Genomic DNA, 17,662 nt, shown 5'->3' with positions numbered 1-17,662 from the left:
GGCCACATCCTGCACTAAGACTGTGAATGTTACACAGTAATACGTCCGTGAACGTCTGCCTTGTCTAGTGTCCATTTCGTCGAATATCTGTGGGGAACCTGGAAGTACCAGAATTGGTTACTTCTGGGTTTGCCACTCACGCATGCGCAAAGCGCTAAATCACACTTCACGCATGCACAGAAGCGCAAACCACTCTGTGTGTGTGTGCGCAGACACGGCGCATTGCCCTGTGTCCTTTTAGGCTAGTGGCTGGGGCTCTGGAATGGATCCCAGCTACAAAACGAGGTACGACTGTAGTGCACAAAAGGGGGCAGCCATTGTTGCCAGATTTCATGGCAACATTAGTTCCAGTGTAACATACAACTCTTTCAAAACATCACTCATGGCAAAACACACTTGGGAAAGGACAGTTTCAATAAGTCATGAAGAAAATATGAATAAAAACCCTCCCCAAGTGGTTGTCCATGTCAGCCTTCAGAGCTGCCACCAAATCCTGCCTACAGCAAAATAAAAATTAGGACAAAAAGATAAAAGAAGTTCAACGTGGATATTTATACATCCCTGCCTACAACTAAAATTAACCAAAGAATTTTTTAAAAACTCTTCCTATAACCTCCCCCTTCAATTATGCTTCAATGCCTGCAGAATGCTAAAGCTCAGTGGATGGGAAGACTCAGCATAGACTGTAGGCCTGATCTTGCTGTAATGTGTTTCCCATTGTTTCTTTATTTCAGGTAAACCCTTCATCACAATAAACTTATGGTTGGGTATAGGACTCTGCCCATGCCTCAGGAACACGCCTGCCTGCACCACACAAATATAATCTAGTGTGAATAGGTTCAAGCAATCTACCACACTCACAAAAGACCTGGTTAACGTAAAAGGAGTTCTGTTGGATTAGACTAAAAGGTCTATCAAATCCAGCATCGTATTCTCAAGGTGGTCAACCAATATACCATGGAAATCCTGCAAGCTCATTAATTCAATAGTCCCTTAGCAACTGATATCCAGAGGCATATGAGGCATATCATGACTAGTAGCAAAGGCCAACCTTATCTTCCACGAATTTCCCTTTTAAAGCCATCCAGGTTGGCTTTAAAGCCACCACTAAGTCTCACAACAACCAGTTCCAGAGTTTAGCTGTTTCCTGTGTGAAAACGGGCTTCCTCTTGTTTGTCATAACTCTCTCACTATTCCCCTTCACTGGATGACACCGATTCTAGTATTATTAGAGACTGAGAAAATTACTTTCTCTCACTATGCATAATGGTAGATATCTCTATCTTGCCCCTGCTACTTCACTCCACCGCCCCCCGCCGGCAAGTAAAAATTCCTGATTTACTCAAATCAGAGTTGCCCCAGAACCTTGATTATTTTGGTTGTCCTTTTCTGCATCTTTTTTTCACTCTATTTGCTGTCAGGCACATTCTCCCCAGATTGGGTTCTAGTACCCACCACAATGAAGGACATTGCTACCATCCAGTGCCAGAACCAGCACTTAGGGGAAGATGACATGAGACACAGTGTTTTAGAATTCATTTTAAATGGAACAGACTAGTAGTACTTAACAACAGCCTGGTGCTGTCCAGATATTGTTGGACTGCAACTTCGCTCATTCCTGATCATTAGCCATATTGGCTGGGGCTGATAGGAGCTGTGATTCGACAACATCTAGGTGGTACCACACTGGATAGCCCTGGTTAAGAGAAAGTGATTTATCCATCCATTTGAGTTCAACAGAGCAAGATACATTAATGCTGTAGCTTGAAAGAGCTGCCGGAAAGTTGTTTTGGAGCTGAAGCGATTTCTGCTTCTCCCCCACTCCATTTAGAGTCACCTTAGAAGAGTTGCCTTGTCTTAGGCAGACTCTTCCTTCCTTATTTCTTTCACCCTTTGATTGCACATCACTGTGTAATATTAATTCACATGCAGATCAAGCATTTACTTCCTGTTAGCAGAGATAAGTCAGTCCAACAATGCAATCGAATTTCTATGCAAGAATAATAATAAAATTGTCCACTTACAGATTTTTAAATAAAAGAAAGGAAACTGTTTAAAGTGTGATACATTATGCAAATGCTTCTTCTGCAAAGCTTGAACTGAACAAAAAGCTAGTTGGACAGGGATATAAGAGGAGTGAATACAGGGAGGGGGGATCCCTGAATGTCAGTAGAAGTATATTGACATTTTTTTAAAAAAATGCTTCCATGTATTCAGCTGAGAAACAGAGCCCTTAAATCCATCAAATGGTCCAAAGGCACAAAAAATTGGTCAAAATATCAGTTTTGCTTTGGGTCTGGCCATGTAAGCTGTTTGAAACAGAACTAGAAATAAGCCTTTCTGAGGATAAAATAAAGACATTAGGGTGAGCACAAGGTGGTCACAAAAACATCTCTCTCAGATCTTGTGTTCCCCCTCTTCCCTATAACATCTAGAGCAGGAGAAGGGATTATTTTCAATCCCAGCGACAGCATTCCTTTCTGGCCAGTCTTCTTGGAGCCACATGTCAATAGTGGGTGGAGCCAGAAGCAAAAGTGGGTGTGGCCCAACAGATGCGACTCCCTCCTTTGTTTAGGAGGCTCCATTCTAGCCTTCCTTGCAAAAGGCAGAGGTTTCTACTAGTGCTGTGCCAAAATGTGTCCTCCAATTTCTTGGAAGTCTGCTACCTGTGCAAAAGAGGCTTCTGTTTTTCTGCCTCATTCATAGAATCCCTTTAGAATTTTGGTGGGTGCAAGGTTTTGAGTTCACCTTATTGTCACAAGGGGGCTAAGGGTAGTAGTGTGTGTGTGTGTGTGTGTGTCTCCAAATATTATGCCAAGTGCTGTCATTCCATGCTCTGTCAATTTTTGTTTAAAACTTTCAGACAAGTGGGTTTATTTCTACCACATCGATGAAGAAACTGTTCCACAACTTAATTCATCTCCGTCAGAAAGTTTTCTTTCTTAAAATGTGAATCTTTTAGTTTTGACTTGTTAATCCCCAGAGTGTTTTACTACATGATTCTGGTTCCAGAATAATAGAATAATTCTTTTTTAAAAAAAGTTATTCCATTCACACTATGTTCATAGTGTTTGAATAAAACTGAGGTCTTTGTATCTGCACTCATTAACCACCATGTTAGGCTTGTCTGTCACTGGCAGGAACGCACCCCAATTTTCCTCAGTATGAAAAGTTGTTCAACTATTTTCCTGTCATACTGATAAAAATATAAGGATACACGGATAACTCCTCAGCCTGTTGTCAGTTGTCACCAGCACCCACAGTTTGCACCCTGTCAGTGCACACACCAGACTTCAGTGATGGGCCTGAAGTTATATTTGGATTCCTTGAATAGATACAGAGGCATATTAGCCATTACTTTGCATATCTTCACCCCCAAGTGAAATAAAGCCAAATGACATTACCCTGGCCTCTCTCCATTCTCCCTATTGCAGGTATCCTTGTCTTACCCTCTCGCTCCAGTGATGGCTGGTGCCCATGAGAACTGGTAGGGCAGAAAGCAGAAAGCAGATCAACAGTAGGTAGGGTCAGAGACAATGACAGGCAGTGCCAACCATAGGTGCCAACTCCCTGGGGCCCTGAGCATCCACAAAATTCTGCATGAAGGGGCTGGGCACCCACAAATTTTGATGCCAGGGTCATGCACGCTGCATGGCACCTACAGCCCTGGGTGTTAGAATTCCTGCTCCATGATTGCAGTCATGGGATTGCTGTTTTTCACATGATGGTATATGTTTTGACTCCACAGAGTGGGAAATGATGGAGACAGGATGTTTGTGTTACTGTGTTCCGGGAAGTGGGACTATCATCCTTTGCTTTTTCTCTTTGCTGTCTGATGCTAGAGAGAAAGGGAGCCATGTTACAGTGCTCCGTGTGTGTTTATATGTAAATAAAGTAGATTAGCCAAAATGCTGAGTTGCTGAGATCTGTCACGCAAACTGCGAAAACACTCTGCGGATCCCTAAGTATGCCAATGTCTATTGGCATCGGTTGCTGTGATGTTTGGGCAGAAGAAAGCTTTTGAAGCTCCTAAAAGAAAGACCAGGAGGGAGAGAACATGCCAGTTGGGCATGTGTCTCTGCCAGGGTCCTACCTGAGTGTAGGATGAGCTCCTGACACTGGGCACCCATGGGGCGTGCCCATGTTGGCACTCCTGGCACCAACTAATTCTGGTTTTGTCCTTGCTGAGTTGTGCAAGGGCTACCTCACATTCATGGGACATGGAAATAGGGAGGCAGGTAGGTAAGGGCTGACTGAGGTTGGTGGAGGAATATCTCGCTAGCCTTTATAGATTAGCCTCGCTGCTCACCTCCCTCTGTTTTCTCCCCCTCTGCCAAAAGATTGCAAAGGACCTTTCCCCCGTTTTGTGCTCCTTCTTTTTCTCATACTGTATATTGATAATGCTTTAAATACACAAGACTGGGCCCAGTGAACTGTATAGTTAGCTACTACGTCTTGGGTTTCTCAGACAGCAGGCTGCTCATGCTGCAGGAAAAACAGCTTTCAAAATGGGCAGTTGAACTGCAAGCCAAGAGACAAACATGGAGTTCTCAATCCAGTGTTTAGCTTGGAGCGTGGAGGCAGAGGAGGCATTTGCATGAGGGAATCAGTAGGTGTGGTGGGAAGACTGCTTAACCTTCCCCCATTTTAGCCTGCAATGCTTCTCCCTTAATCACTTCCCCCCACTTTCTCCCCAGTGAGTTCCAGTAACAGAAATAATGTCCAGCGGTAAGAAGAGAAAAAGTTGAAGCATGCAACCTCTCCAGCCAATTCTGCATTGCAAATGTCCCTCCTATTGTATAGCTTGGATTTATGATCGCTTCCTTTTTTCTTTCTTTTTAAAGCACAAAATGTAGAAAATGTAGTATAGAAGGTGTAAAAATGAATAAGCATTATAAAAAAAACAACCCATTAACTGACAAGAATGAGTTTAGGAAATGTGTATTTTTGAAAGTAATATATAATTCTGTCTCAAGGGGAACTTCAAATACAGTTTATTATACAGTACACCAGCCTGCCTGTCAAAGGAGGATATACCGTACATATTTTTAACCCACTAAGCATGCACAAAGGAATCTTTCAGATTCCATTTAATAACACTCTTAACAATAATTTTAGTAGGATTGAAGTCTAGCTGGTGTTTCTGGCAGTAAGATTCTCCGGACTAAATTATTATTTTGCAGTGCTGTTTTTGTTTAGCAAACAATTTATACATGTGTCCATTGCTCAAAGACTGCAGCATCAACTGGTGATATGAATGCATAGATATAATCACCAGACAGACCTTTCAAATCCCTTCAAATACAATGCTTTTCACTGGACAGCTCCCACATTCATTTGCCCAGGTTATCAAGCAATCAAGTGCTGTGTGTGGTTGTATGAACTGACCATTAAATTTGGCTTAACCTAAAAATAATGCTAAAAATCAAAATATAGGATCTGCCATTAAAGGAGGGATCAAAGCGCATATTGCACACTAACATCTCACAAGAATACTGAATGCTGAAAGGAACAGCTTCAAAAACAAGTGTCAGTGGTTTGGCTGGCAGAAACTCTGGAATGGAACACACAAGAAAGGAGGTTGCCTAAAACATCCTTTTTTTCAATGAAGCATTTACCAGCATGTGTATATTCTTCAAGAGAGACCAAAAACGGAGATTGCTAGGGCTGTCAGATTAAAAAATGGCAAAATTCTACAGGCCTGCAATGGAAGTGTTGCTTTGGGAAACAAAGGACATCTGTTACAGTCTAGGGAGACGTCATGTTCTAGAATGAAACAATTCACAATTCTCGATCACAAAGGAGCCACCTAGCAACGGTAGTCACACTTCTGGCAAAAGGCAAAAACAAAGGAGCTTGACTTCTCCCTGGCTCGCGCTGCACAATTATTACAATTAGGCTGCATGCACACCAGGAACACTTAAAACACACCCACCCCAGGAGTGCTGGGATCTGTAGTTTGTTATGTAGCTTCAGTGAGCTCTTGGGATTCTTTGGGGTGCAAGATGGGCTTTAAATGTATGGTGTGCATGCAACCCTAGTGGATCCAGGAGAATCTATGGAGGAGGGAGTAGCTCTCCCTCTCCCTCTTCACTGGATTCTATTCAAAGCTCCTCTTTGTCACTAAATTCTATCTGCCCTTGAACTGGCTATTAAGTTTCTAGTCTGCTAAGTTAATTAAAATGAACAGAGCAGTGCCGTGCATGTAAAAAGGTAAAGAGACCCCTGACCATTAGGTCCAGTCGTGACAGACTCTGGGGTTGCAGCGCTCATCTCGTTTTATTGGCCGAGGCAGCCGGCGTTTGTCCGCAGACAGCTTCCGGGTCATGTGGCCAGCATGACTAAGCCGCTTCTGGTGAACCAGAGCAGCGCACGGAAACGCCGTTTACCTTCCCGCCAGAGTGGTACCTATTTATCTACTTGCACTTTGACGTGCTTTCGAACTGCTAGGTTGGCAGGAGCAGGGACCGAGCAACAGGAGCTCACCTCATCGCGGGGATTCAAACCGCCGACCTTCTGATCGGCAAGTCCTAGGCTCTGTGGTTTAACCCACAGTGCCACCCGCGTCCCTACACAAGTTAGGGTCAGATAAATATTTAGATGTGGATTAAACAAAACAGATTACATATATATTTCCAGGAATTGTTCTCAAATAGAAATATTTTGGAAATCACTTCAGGCTAATATCTCTCGTATGTTAGGATACCATATACACTTTCAGAGACACCAGCTTCTCAAAATGATTGAGGAGGTCTGTCATGATTTTCTGACATCATGTGTGCAATGTCCCACAAAGTTGCAAGGTCCAGGGGGTGGGGCCAAGTGCCCTCTGAACAATGAGGGGTCCCTCTCCCTCAAAAAACTTGGAGGGGGGAATTGCTGTGGCCCCAGAACCTATGTACCCTTTGAACCTTAAATATTTCTGGTTGGTTATCTAAAATACGTTATTCTGGAAGATGATCAAGAAACAATGTTCAACCTATTAACTGCTGCTAAGATTATCATACCTAAAAATGGGGGGGGGGGGAGCATATCTCCTACTGTAGCTGAACTAATTGAGAAAAATTGGTCCATAGTAACTATGATTAAGCCAGCATATTATAAAAGAATACATATAAATCAGCCTAACTGGGCTATGGAGAAATGGGTATTTTTTGTAATGTTTTGGAACAATAAGTTCAGTGATAATGTCCAACCTTTTACTGCTTTTAACCTTCTATAATAGTATTTATTTATGCTCCTTATCTTTGCTTATTTTAGCAGCAGCTAAAAAATGTTGAATGCCTGAAACCAATGTGTATAGTATACTATGGGCACAGAAAAGTACAGTGGTACCTCGGGTTACATACGCTTCGGGTTACATACGCTTCAGGTTACAGACTCTGCTAACCCAGAAATAGTTCCTTGGGTTAAGAACTTTGCTTCAGGATGGGAACAGAAATCGTGCTCCGGCAGCACGGCGGCAGTAGGAGGCCCCATTAGCTAAAGTGGTGCTTCAGATTAAGAACAGTTTCAGATTAAGAACGGACCTCCAAAATGAATTAAGTACTTAACCCAAGGTACCACTGTATTTATATAATTGCTTCACTGATTACCCAAATGACCAAATTGATTTTAGCTTTGGCTGACCACTCTACCACCAAGCATTATTTGAAGGCTTTGCTATGGTGCGATAACTTTACTTTGATTTAGAATACAATTGTATATAAATTTAATAAATAGTAATAATACCAACAACAGGGCTTTAAGGAGAAGATGACAAGGCTGCCTGTTGCACTCATGACACCAAGTGGTTGATTTTCCACTTCGTGTTTTTTTAAAAAATATACATTTAAAAAATATAGGTTTTTTAAAGATAAAGGAAGAGCTTCCTCTAAAAACATCAGTGACCCCACTAGTTTCAGACAGTTGGTACCCAGTCTCTCTGGCTTTCCAGGCTTTGATAAAAGCTCACAGCAAGAGGGAACTTGCCCCATGGGGCTCTTTCAGATCAGGAAGCATAGCATCTGGGGAGGCTGCAGAGCACTGGTTAAACATCTAATGGAAAGAGGGGGGAAACACAGCCCACAGCAACCTTGCAATGATAGCGTAAGCTGTTGAGTTATAAAGAAATTTGGATTAGATTCTAAAGTGCCATGAAAAAGAGGCAGGAAATCTTTTGAAGGGGAAGAAAACTTTTGAGAACCTGGAGGACAGATTTTGGCACAGCATTACCAAAAATTGCCCCCCCCCCTTTCCTCAGTTCTGCTGGTGGATGTCTGTAGTTAGTGTAGGGCAGTGTTTCCCAAACTTGGGTCTCCAGCTGTTTTTTGACTACAATTCCCATCATCCCTGACCAGCTAGGGATGGTGGGAGTTGTAATTGTAAGGGAACAAACTGGATACCACCATACTTTGTATTTAAAACCATTTTGTGCAATAAGGTAGGCTGTGAAATTGTGACTGGTGAAGCCCCACACAATGAGTTTCATGGCTGGGCAGTACTAAAGCCCAGGTCTCCCTATTCTAGCACTGTATCCATTATAGCACAGCCAATTTACAAAAAAGTACCACTGGCTGAAAATCGGGGTTTGAAAGATTTGGCAATTGCAACGAAGGAATTAAATCTTCCTTCAAGCTGCTATTCAGTGTGCATATATATATCTCTCTCCCTCTCTCTCTGTTCCTATATCCATCAAAATTTGAGCGCGTAGTGGATGCAGTCAAAAGTTCATCCTCCTGACCCAGAATTTGTTTCCAGCACTGTCTAGGCAGATGCCTCTCAGATGCTAACATGTAGGCTCAAAGGATACCACACTCCTCCTTTTAGTCTTCTCATTTGGTGTTTAGGGATATATTGGATTTAAATAGCATTGTAAATGATTGCTTTTCACTGTGTAAATTACCATATGCACAGATGGCATTGATGATGATGATGATGGGGATGGCTGGCCCCTTCCCACTGTACAAGTCTATGTTTCTATGATTATGACAGCAGCACGTGGATCCTTCAGGCTATCATCTCTTAATCCCCTGTACATGCATGGCGGGACGCGGGTGGCGCTGTGGGTTAAACCACAGAGCCTAGGACTTGCCGATCAGAAGGTCAGCGGTTCGAATCCCCACAATGGGGTGAGCTCCCATTGTTCGGCTTAGTCATGCTGGCCACATGACCCGGAAGCTGTACACCGGCTCCCTCAGCTAATAAAGCGAGATGAGCGCCGCAACCCCAGAGTTGGTCACGACTGGACGTAATGGTCAGGGGTCCCTTTACCTCTTTACCTAACTTGTGTATTTTATTCATCTTGTAATGTTTTAAATACCACTGCTAGAGGGTTTTAGAATAGTTCTCCTTTAGGTCTGCTGAAATTATATTGGAATGGAAGTTGTCCCAAACCCAGTTCCATTGTCACCTGGTTAATCTCTTATCCAAATCTTAAACCAATTTTCTCCTAGATGTATTCTGCTTCTGATCCAAAGTTAACCAAATATCATAGAATCTTGCAATTATGCCTTTATCCAAATGAGATATAATTATAATCTCTCTTTCTTGACTTCCACATATTTTTGTATTGAAAATGTTAATTTGAAAATATTGGAAATGTGGAGGCCTTCTTGCTTCCTCAATTGTGACCTCAATGGACAGAATGACATCATGAATCATTCTGTATTTTGCCATTTCTTGAAATCTTTAACTACCCAAGATTCTGGATTTAGAAATTATAAAATGGAAACGTTAACGGCAACAAACCCACAGATATCCTATTTTTAATTTCATACCCAGTAGCTAATATTGAAGGAAGAATTTCAAATTTAGAGTCCTGATAGCTTTCTTTAAACCATAGGCAATATCTAAGATTCCTCTGCCTCCAGTACAGCATTCAGCATTTTTACTGCTTTCCGTGGATGTACATAATTGACCAATTTGATCACTGGGCATAACATTTTGCCACTTAATCAATGAAGCAAGTCAAATGTTGGAGGGAGTGGGGAAATTGGGAAGGGGGCAGTGAAAATCACCGCAAGCTTTAATAGCACAGAAAGCCCTGACAGTAAACATGTCAGTTCCTGCTATTGACATTTTAAATAATGACAAGTACTGCCTGAACACCTCGAAGTCTCATTCCTCAGTGATTAGATGGAAGACCCAATCAGGTAATAATTTATACATACAGGATGCATAAACATAATCAGAAACAAACCTAGATAACAAAAATGCATCTTTAGTTCTAAGTTTAGCACTGTGTGATTTACAGCTGCTCACAAATGATCTAGTGCCAGTGACAAGTCCCAGACAAATAATTGGGTGAGACTGGCCCTACTTGAAGTCCCTTCTATCTAGCAGGATTTTATTTTATTTTTTTATTTTTACAAATGATCTTCTCAGATTTGGTAATGAGCTCCTCATGAAGTAGACTTCAGTTTTAAGATCTTTTTTTGGGGGGGGTGCACGGAGTATTCTAATATTGCCTTTAGGGTCTGACACATAAGATTTCTGTATGCACTTTTAGTACAGAGGTACCTCGGGTTAAGAACTTAATTAGTTCTGGAGCTCCGTTCTTAACTTGAAACTGTTCTTAACCTGAGATACCACTTTAGCTAATGGGGCCTCCCGCAGCCGCCACACAATTTCTGTTCTCATCCTGAGGTAAAGTTCTTAACCAGAGGTACTATTTCTGGGTTAGCGGAGTCTGTAACCTGTAGCGTTTGTAACCTGAAGCATCTGTAACCTGAGGTACTATTGTATAGGTTTGTTAGGATGTATCCAATGGTGGAGCAGAGCACTTTTGCCCATGCAAAGCAGGGATTTGTTTTTTGTCTATCTACCCTACCTTCTGCATCCTCCTTCCCCGCAGACACAATAAACCTCCCCCTGAGGGCAGGCGCACCCTCCAGAATAGTGTGAGATATGGGGCAGAAGGCGCCCACCCAGTGGAATGCCCTCTCATCAGATCTTAAGGAAATAAACAACTATCTGACTTTTAGAAGACATCTGAAGGCAGCTCTGTATAGGGAAATTTAACATGTTTACTGTTTTTGATGTTTTAATTTGCTGGAAGCCACCCGGGGTGTCTGGGGCAACATTTAATTCCCCTTCCTCCATACTATAGAGACTACAGAGTCTCCACTATCAAACCTTGGACTGTCAGCCACTTAAGTTGGTGATCTGTATTGATACTGTATTAGCAGTAAGGTTCCAGATGTTAGTGAATGCATCTGTGAGCAAGTCAGTCCTCTTCCCAAAGCACATCACTGGAATGGGAAAAGTAAATATGTCTTCCTGGAACAAGTAATTGTTGAGTTCTGGGCATCATAAGTAACTACATGGGATAAATGAACTAATTTCACCTGCTTTCTGGGGAATTTCCTTGTGAAACTAATGATTATCACACCACCCTGCAACCTTCAACTCACCTTCATGAATGCCTAGTAACCAACCAAGTTAAAGAACAAAGAGGCCTGAAGCAAGAAAGTGGATTGGTGCAATGATTGATGATGTCACAAAGGCACTGCTTTTTACCTCAGTAAAATGACCACACAGGAATGGGCAACAGCAGAGTAAGGACTCAGCTACATTAGTAAAGAAACAGTGATTTGACTGCAGTATGAAGATGGTGCCAGAGAGCAGAAAATTTTAAAACGTGATTTTCCATAGATATTTTTTCCTTTTGTTAAAACAATCTAATTTCTGACTTATTTTCCCCCTGTTTTTAGATCCACCCCAAGATTGCAAACAAGGGGAGAGTGATGTTGGGGGCCTACGGTAAGTTCCTCTGGAAGTGTACAGAGCTCTCAAAGAACGGTTGGGAGGGTGGCAGAAAGACTAAGAGGAGGAAAAACTGAGTCACGCAGGCAAAGAAGGAAAGCTGGCACTGGCTCTAGAGCTGCAATATTTAGTTGATAAATCAGTAAATGGAATGAAACACCTGATTAACCAGACAGGACCCCAGCAGTATGTATAACATAAATGCACATATAAGAGAATCACAGCACAGTTCCTTTTTTATAATTTATCATCTTATATAATTGGTCAGCTACTGCCCACCTTAAGCCAGGTGGCCCCAATTAATAAAATGCTGACCCACCACTTCCTGCCTGCTTCAATGGGTGCTTGGAGCTGAGAGTATCACTCAACAAGTAGACTGAACTTCTGCACCAGGAAAGAAAGAAAGAAAGAAAGAAAGAAAGAAAGAAAGAAAGAAAGAAAAGAAAGAAACCCACCTGCGCCTCTACAGCCACAGCAGGCGCTGTAACCTTCCAACATTTCGACTTCACCCCCAAAGGCGCATTCCTCAGTTGTCTCCCGAGACAGATGGATGCCAACAATATGTAATTTACCAGCCTACAATATATATGAGCAGCCTATTCTCTTAAGCATGCATACAAATCCACAAGCTATAAACGTCCATTAGTGCATACCTCAGCCATATGTTATGTTATTTTTATCTTTTTCAGTGTGAAAGTACTAAATGATTCTGTTTAAAAATTTCTTCATGTAATGTTCTATTACTAGCTCTCCTGTAATCAAACAGGGTCACTGAGCAGCCAAATTCTATACATATTTCTATACATATCCCAATCTATTTAACTGGTTTTTTTGCTAGTTAATCGGGTCCTCCCTTAAAGAGGGCACGTATTGCGGTGAGACCTGGACAACAGGCACCCTGTGTTGTGGGTGGGTTCAATTGGTAAGCCACAACACCCGATTGGTAGGTCCCTCGAAGCTGGGTACAATCTGGCCAATGGGACACAGTTCAAATGGTTTGAGGGACCTATTTATGCCCATGCACGTGACCCAGCGCTTCCTCTTGCGGCGCGTGCATTTGGAACACCCACCCACCTCTACCTATTTTTAGAGCCTTTTGTGCTTGACCTTGCTATGCCGTCGTGTGTCGTCTGTCGTTGGGACAGGGGCACGACAGGAATTTCCCCCACTTGGCTGATTGGCTGGTGCTATTTGGGTTTCGCCTGCCATGTAGCAAATCATCACAACTTGTAAAGTTGCAGACAGGCTCTAGTTCAGGTGATAGGGATGGGAGAACGCTCTCGCCATCCCTGTGTGAAGGGTATTCCGTTAAAGGAATCCAGGGACTTGATGGTTTGGTCAACCCCTGAGAGGGGGATGTGCCCGTGCCTTAGTCCAGGGGGACATTTGGGTGGGGGAGATACCCTGCTCCTGGCTTTCCACTTATCCAGGTGTTCACTATGCTGGTGCCCTGGATCAGAGCTACCTTCATGGCAGGGAGCTAGTCGAACCAGAGCCTATGCAACCACTCACTTTCTGCAATCAAAGTTGTGGCCTAAATTCTGCCAAAAACCAAACCTAAACTTTGAATAAAGTGTGAATTTATTTAGGGGGAAGTTTCTGGGTCTGAACACGCAAATAATGAAGTTTCTATTCTTTACTTCATGGTAGATGTGCACCATTTGAAAAAAACAAACAAACTCCTCACACTAGGTTAATTGAGTAAACTTAATATATTAATATAGTGTATTTTATGATAGACTTTATTGTTCATACAGTGTGTTGTTTACGCACTGTTGAACCATTTTGGTAAAACTTGGGGGGGGGGAGCTAAATTGTTTCATTTTAATCAAAGGCAAAATAAGGCTAGAAATCCACCCGTAGGATTAATCTCAGTAAAATCCATTGTGTTGAGATTAAAATGCAGGGATACATTGCATTAACCCAGATGGTTAATAAAGCAGGGATACATGGAATTAAGCCAGATGGTTAATAAACTTTGCACATTGTTTGGAATTAAGATAACAGCAAATGGCTTCTTGACTAGAAGACAAATTGCTTGTGAATTGTCAATGCTAGTGGTGTGCTAAAACTACTCACATATTTTTCCACAAACATTTTTGGCAGTTGTAAGAACACCCACCCCCTTCTTAATGATTTTTGGCAACACTCTGGGGGAAAAAACAAACAAATGTTTTCTTGTTTTTTGTGTTCTGTTTTTTTACATTGTTAGCATTCTTTCCTTTGGCTTGTTCTCAGAGACATTATTAGGCTACATGGCATTGTGACACCCTAATGGGTTAGGATCGCATGTGTGATTTGCTTTCATTAGTGTTCACTTTCAACCTCTCTTATTTTCCCTGGACGACATTACCATGTAGTCCAATTTGATTGGGTATGTAGTTCCAGTTGCATGATACCTAACTGACTGAGATCACCACCCACTGACTAATTCAGCAAGGAGAAAGTTGCAGCAGCTGGAGGAAAAATGTGACACTGACACAGCAGTAGGGGAAGCAATGGTGTCAAATTGTGATGAGAAAGGTGAGTACAGTAGTACCTTGGCTTAAGAACAGCTTAGTTTATGAACAACTTGGATTAAGAACGCTGCAAACCAGGAAGTAGGTGTTTTGGTTTGTGAACTTTGCCTTGGAATAAGAACATGTTTTGCTTCCTGTTGAGTGTGTTCCATTTGTAAATTGAGTCCCCTGCTGCTATGGGAAAGCATGCCTTGGTTTAAGAACAGACTTCCGGAACGGATTAAGTTCGTAAACCAAGGTACCACTGTACCTGCAAAGCCTAATTTCTAGCCCACCAAATTAGCTTCTTTTTAGAATGTTACAATTAAAACTGGGGAAGTTGCAGCTTAGTCCTCATCAGTTCACCATGGGTGGGCAGTGCAACCGACCACTGGTATTCAGACACACAAACATTGAATATTAAAAGCTTGTTAATAAGCTAATAAGCATGTTTAAATAATCTCTGTGTTATATGCTGACTACGTCCTGGCAATACTAAAAATGATTAAATTCTCTTCTCTTACTACCTGGGTACAATAATATGCATGCACAAAGGAGTGAACGAAGGGCATGTTGCACATACAATAAGCCAACTAAAAAATGATTAAAACATAAGCTTGAAATCACTTACTCTGCATTAGTATGATTAATGGAGCTGGTCTATTGGTAAGACATTGCAGCAGTCCTGAGAAATGGCACAATTACTTCTTTTGAATAGGAAAGTTAAAAGACTTGTTACTAAAGGGCAGTGAGTACCATTTGGCGGTTAATTAGCACTTCTAGTGAACCGCACCATTAAACACTGTAAACATAATTCCCAACCTGATCACTTTCTGACATCCCTATTGGTATGAAGTAAATTGAAATGAATGGCAATATTGATTGCTTCTCTGTTAATTAAAAACTGGCAATCATTCCTGAAATTTAAAAGGTGATTCACTGACCACTTATGTCAGCTTTAGTCAGAGTACAAGGTACCATAAGAGCCAAAGGGTTTGCCTTTTATCAACTTAACCTCGTAAGAGAACAACCCTGTAAAACCAGTGTAATAAATTAGCTATTGATAAAAGTAAGGGCTGTAGGACAGAGATAAAACAAATTTAGAGGAAAATATCAAGAGAATTCTTCCTGCAGTTTACTAATAAACAAACAAATCCCTATTTTGATTTTATATTTTTTACATTCCCAGTAATGGCTCTTCAGCTCTGGAAAAAAATGATCTCCTAGTTTCCTTCCAGCAATATAATTCTATGGTTCTAAAAGAACCATAGAACTGATAGGTAAGCAGAACTTCTAAACTCAAGGGAAGACTAGCTCCAAGAAACAGATGTTAAAATCAACATTTCAAAATGCCAGAGTGAATTTTTGAAAATCCAGTCAATTCCAAATTTCTCCAACATTTGCAAAGAGCTGCCCCCATCTGCCTCAGCCTCTGAAATTCACTAGAAGCAAACAGAAGCAAGAGAACACACGAGGTGCTGAGTGATGTCGCCTCCTCTTCCAGCCAGTGGCGTAGCGTGGGTTGTCAGCACCCGGGGCAAGGCAAGTAATTTGCGCCCCCTAACCCTGAGTGAGCCAGGTAGGGGCAGAGAGCTGCGATTACGAGTGCGCCCCCCCCCGATGTTGCGCCCGGTGCAGCCAGCCCCCCCCTGTACCCCCAAGCTATGCCACTGCTTCCAGCTCACCAGCCCCATTTCCTCTTCACTCCCTACTTACTTACATTTTACAAGTGATTTAATGGTGGTAGTCTCTCTGCCTCCCCTGCCTCCTTGCTTTGCTCTCAAAAACAGCCATGGGGGAGCCTTCCTCAGAGTGAGACATTCTGAGCAAGGTGGTCAGGACTGTGGATTGAATCCAGATTTTCCTCCCATAAGTAAGAGCATCCCTTGAATAGGATTATTCTGCCAATTTCTTCCTTCCCTTTCAACCCTGGCACCCTTTTATAGATATACTGCCAGCTGAAAAGAGAATGGGAATTCAGCCAAAAACACCTCTTTCCCTCTCTGCCAGCAAGATATCTCTGCCAGATCAAAAGTCTTCAATGGATGTAAGAACCCTTTCCACCTGCAGAAGGCAACCAGAAATATGAAAGCATTCACAATTTAGGTAGGGGAAGGCGACAGAGAATTCACTAACTTCTGATGCCGAATTAAGGACTGAACACAGGTCAAGCGATCATACATGTAAAATAAATTGCACTTTTCAAAATGTTCAGACCATTAACATCCAAATGCTTCTTTTAAACAGCAAGAGACTATTTACTATTGAAAAGTGTTACCACTGAGTGAAATGTTGTTTAGTTAATAATCTGATTTTAACAGACAAATCAATTAAGCAAAGCATTTCAAATGTATTTTCATGTAGTCAAGGCCTCAATAATCCAAGGAAAGTGTGAGATAATGGATAGCTATTAAAAATTGTAAGTTATTAAAAGGAAAAGCTATCTTATCACCCCCCCATTCTCTATAGGTAAAAGTTAAAGGTAATGGGACACCTGACCATTAGGTCCAGTAATGGCCGACTCTGGGGTTGCGGCGCTCATCTCGCTTTATTGGCCAAGGGAGCCGGCGTTTGTCCGCAGACAGCTTCCGGGTCATGTGGCCAGCATGACTAAGCCGCTTCTGGCGAACCAGAGCAGCGCACGGAAATACCATTTACCTTTCCGCTGGAGCGGTACCTATTTATTTTCTTGCACTTGACGTGCTTTCAAACTGCTAGGTTGGCAGGAGCAGGGACCGAGCAATGGGAGTTCACCCCGTTGTGGGGATTCGAACCGCCAACCTTCTGATCGGCAAGTCCTGGGCTCTATGGTTTAACCCACAGCGCCACCCGCGTCCCATAAAAAAGTTAAAGGTAACTATTCCCTATAAGAGGAAAACATAAGAATTAGAGAAGCCTTAAAAGTAAACATGTACCTTTAAGAGGCCTCTATTTTTCACTTTTACCAAGATATTTTGACTAGCAGCAGGAACACAGTTACTTCGTTTTACCTTTCTTGAGTTCAGGCTGCTCACAGGTAAATTTTTGTTTGGAAAGTTTGAAGAAAATCCATTCAGTCACTTTGGAAGTTAGCAGAGCATGAAGGCTCAGATGGTATATATTTTGTGCTCTGATAGCTTAATCTAAACAGTTTTTGAAAATTCAAAAACAGGGAAGGAATGCTAAGTTAGGTAATACTCATACGAACAATTACTCCATGGGCTACAGACCATAATTCTCTTTCAGCTCTCCTCACAACGTAAATGGAGGTAAAGCGATACAAACAGACATGCAAATTACAATTTAACAGCAGTCCTATTTAAATAACACTTACCCTTGTTGCAATTGTGAGTGTATATACTCAAAAGCGTGGACATTACAAAAGAGAAGATTCTTCTGCTTAAAAGTCTCTGGATATATGATACATTTTTCCTTATATA

The 17,662-nt window shown here is 41.9% G+C and overlaps 1 protein-coding gene and 1 long non-coding RNA gene across 7 annotated transcripts in view; one reads left to right on the top strand and one right to left on the bottom strand.

The window, feature by feature from the left end:
• GRID1 (glutamate ionotropic receptor delta type subunit 1) overlaps positions 1 to 17,662 on the bottom strand; it is a 716,702-nt gene that overhangs the window by 211,486 nt on the left and 487,554 nt on the right. The window lies entirely within an intron of this gene.
• Positions 11,502 to 16,451, top strand: LOC310706638. The gene is made up of 4 exons (XR_014525984.1): positions 11,502 to 11,537; positions 11,694 to 11,742; positions 14,106 to 14,268; positions 16,190 to 16,451. It is a non-coding gene; the product is annotated as an uncharacterized lncRNA (long non-coding RNA).

The sequence above is a fragment of the Podarcis liolepis genome, assembly GCF_965112155.1.
Source record: "Podarcis liolepis genome assembly, chromosome: 5".
In the NCBI taxonomy this organism is placed as follows: Eukaryota; Metazoa; Chordata; class Lepidosauria; order Squamata; family Lacertidae; genus Podarcis; species Podarcis liolepis.
Note: the sequence above shows the minus strand (reverse complement) of the source record. Positions and strands in the feature narration are given on the sequence as shown.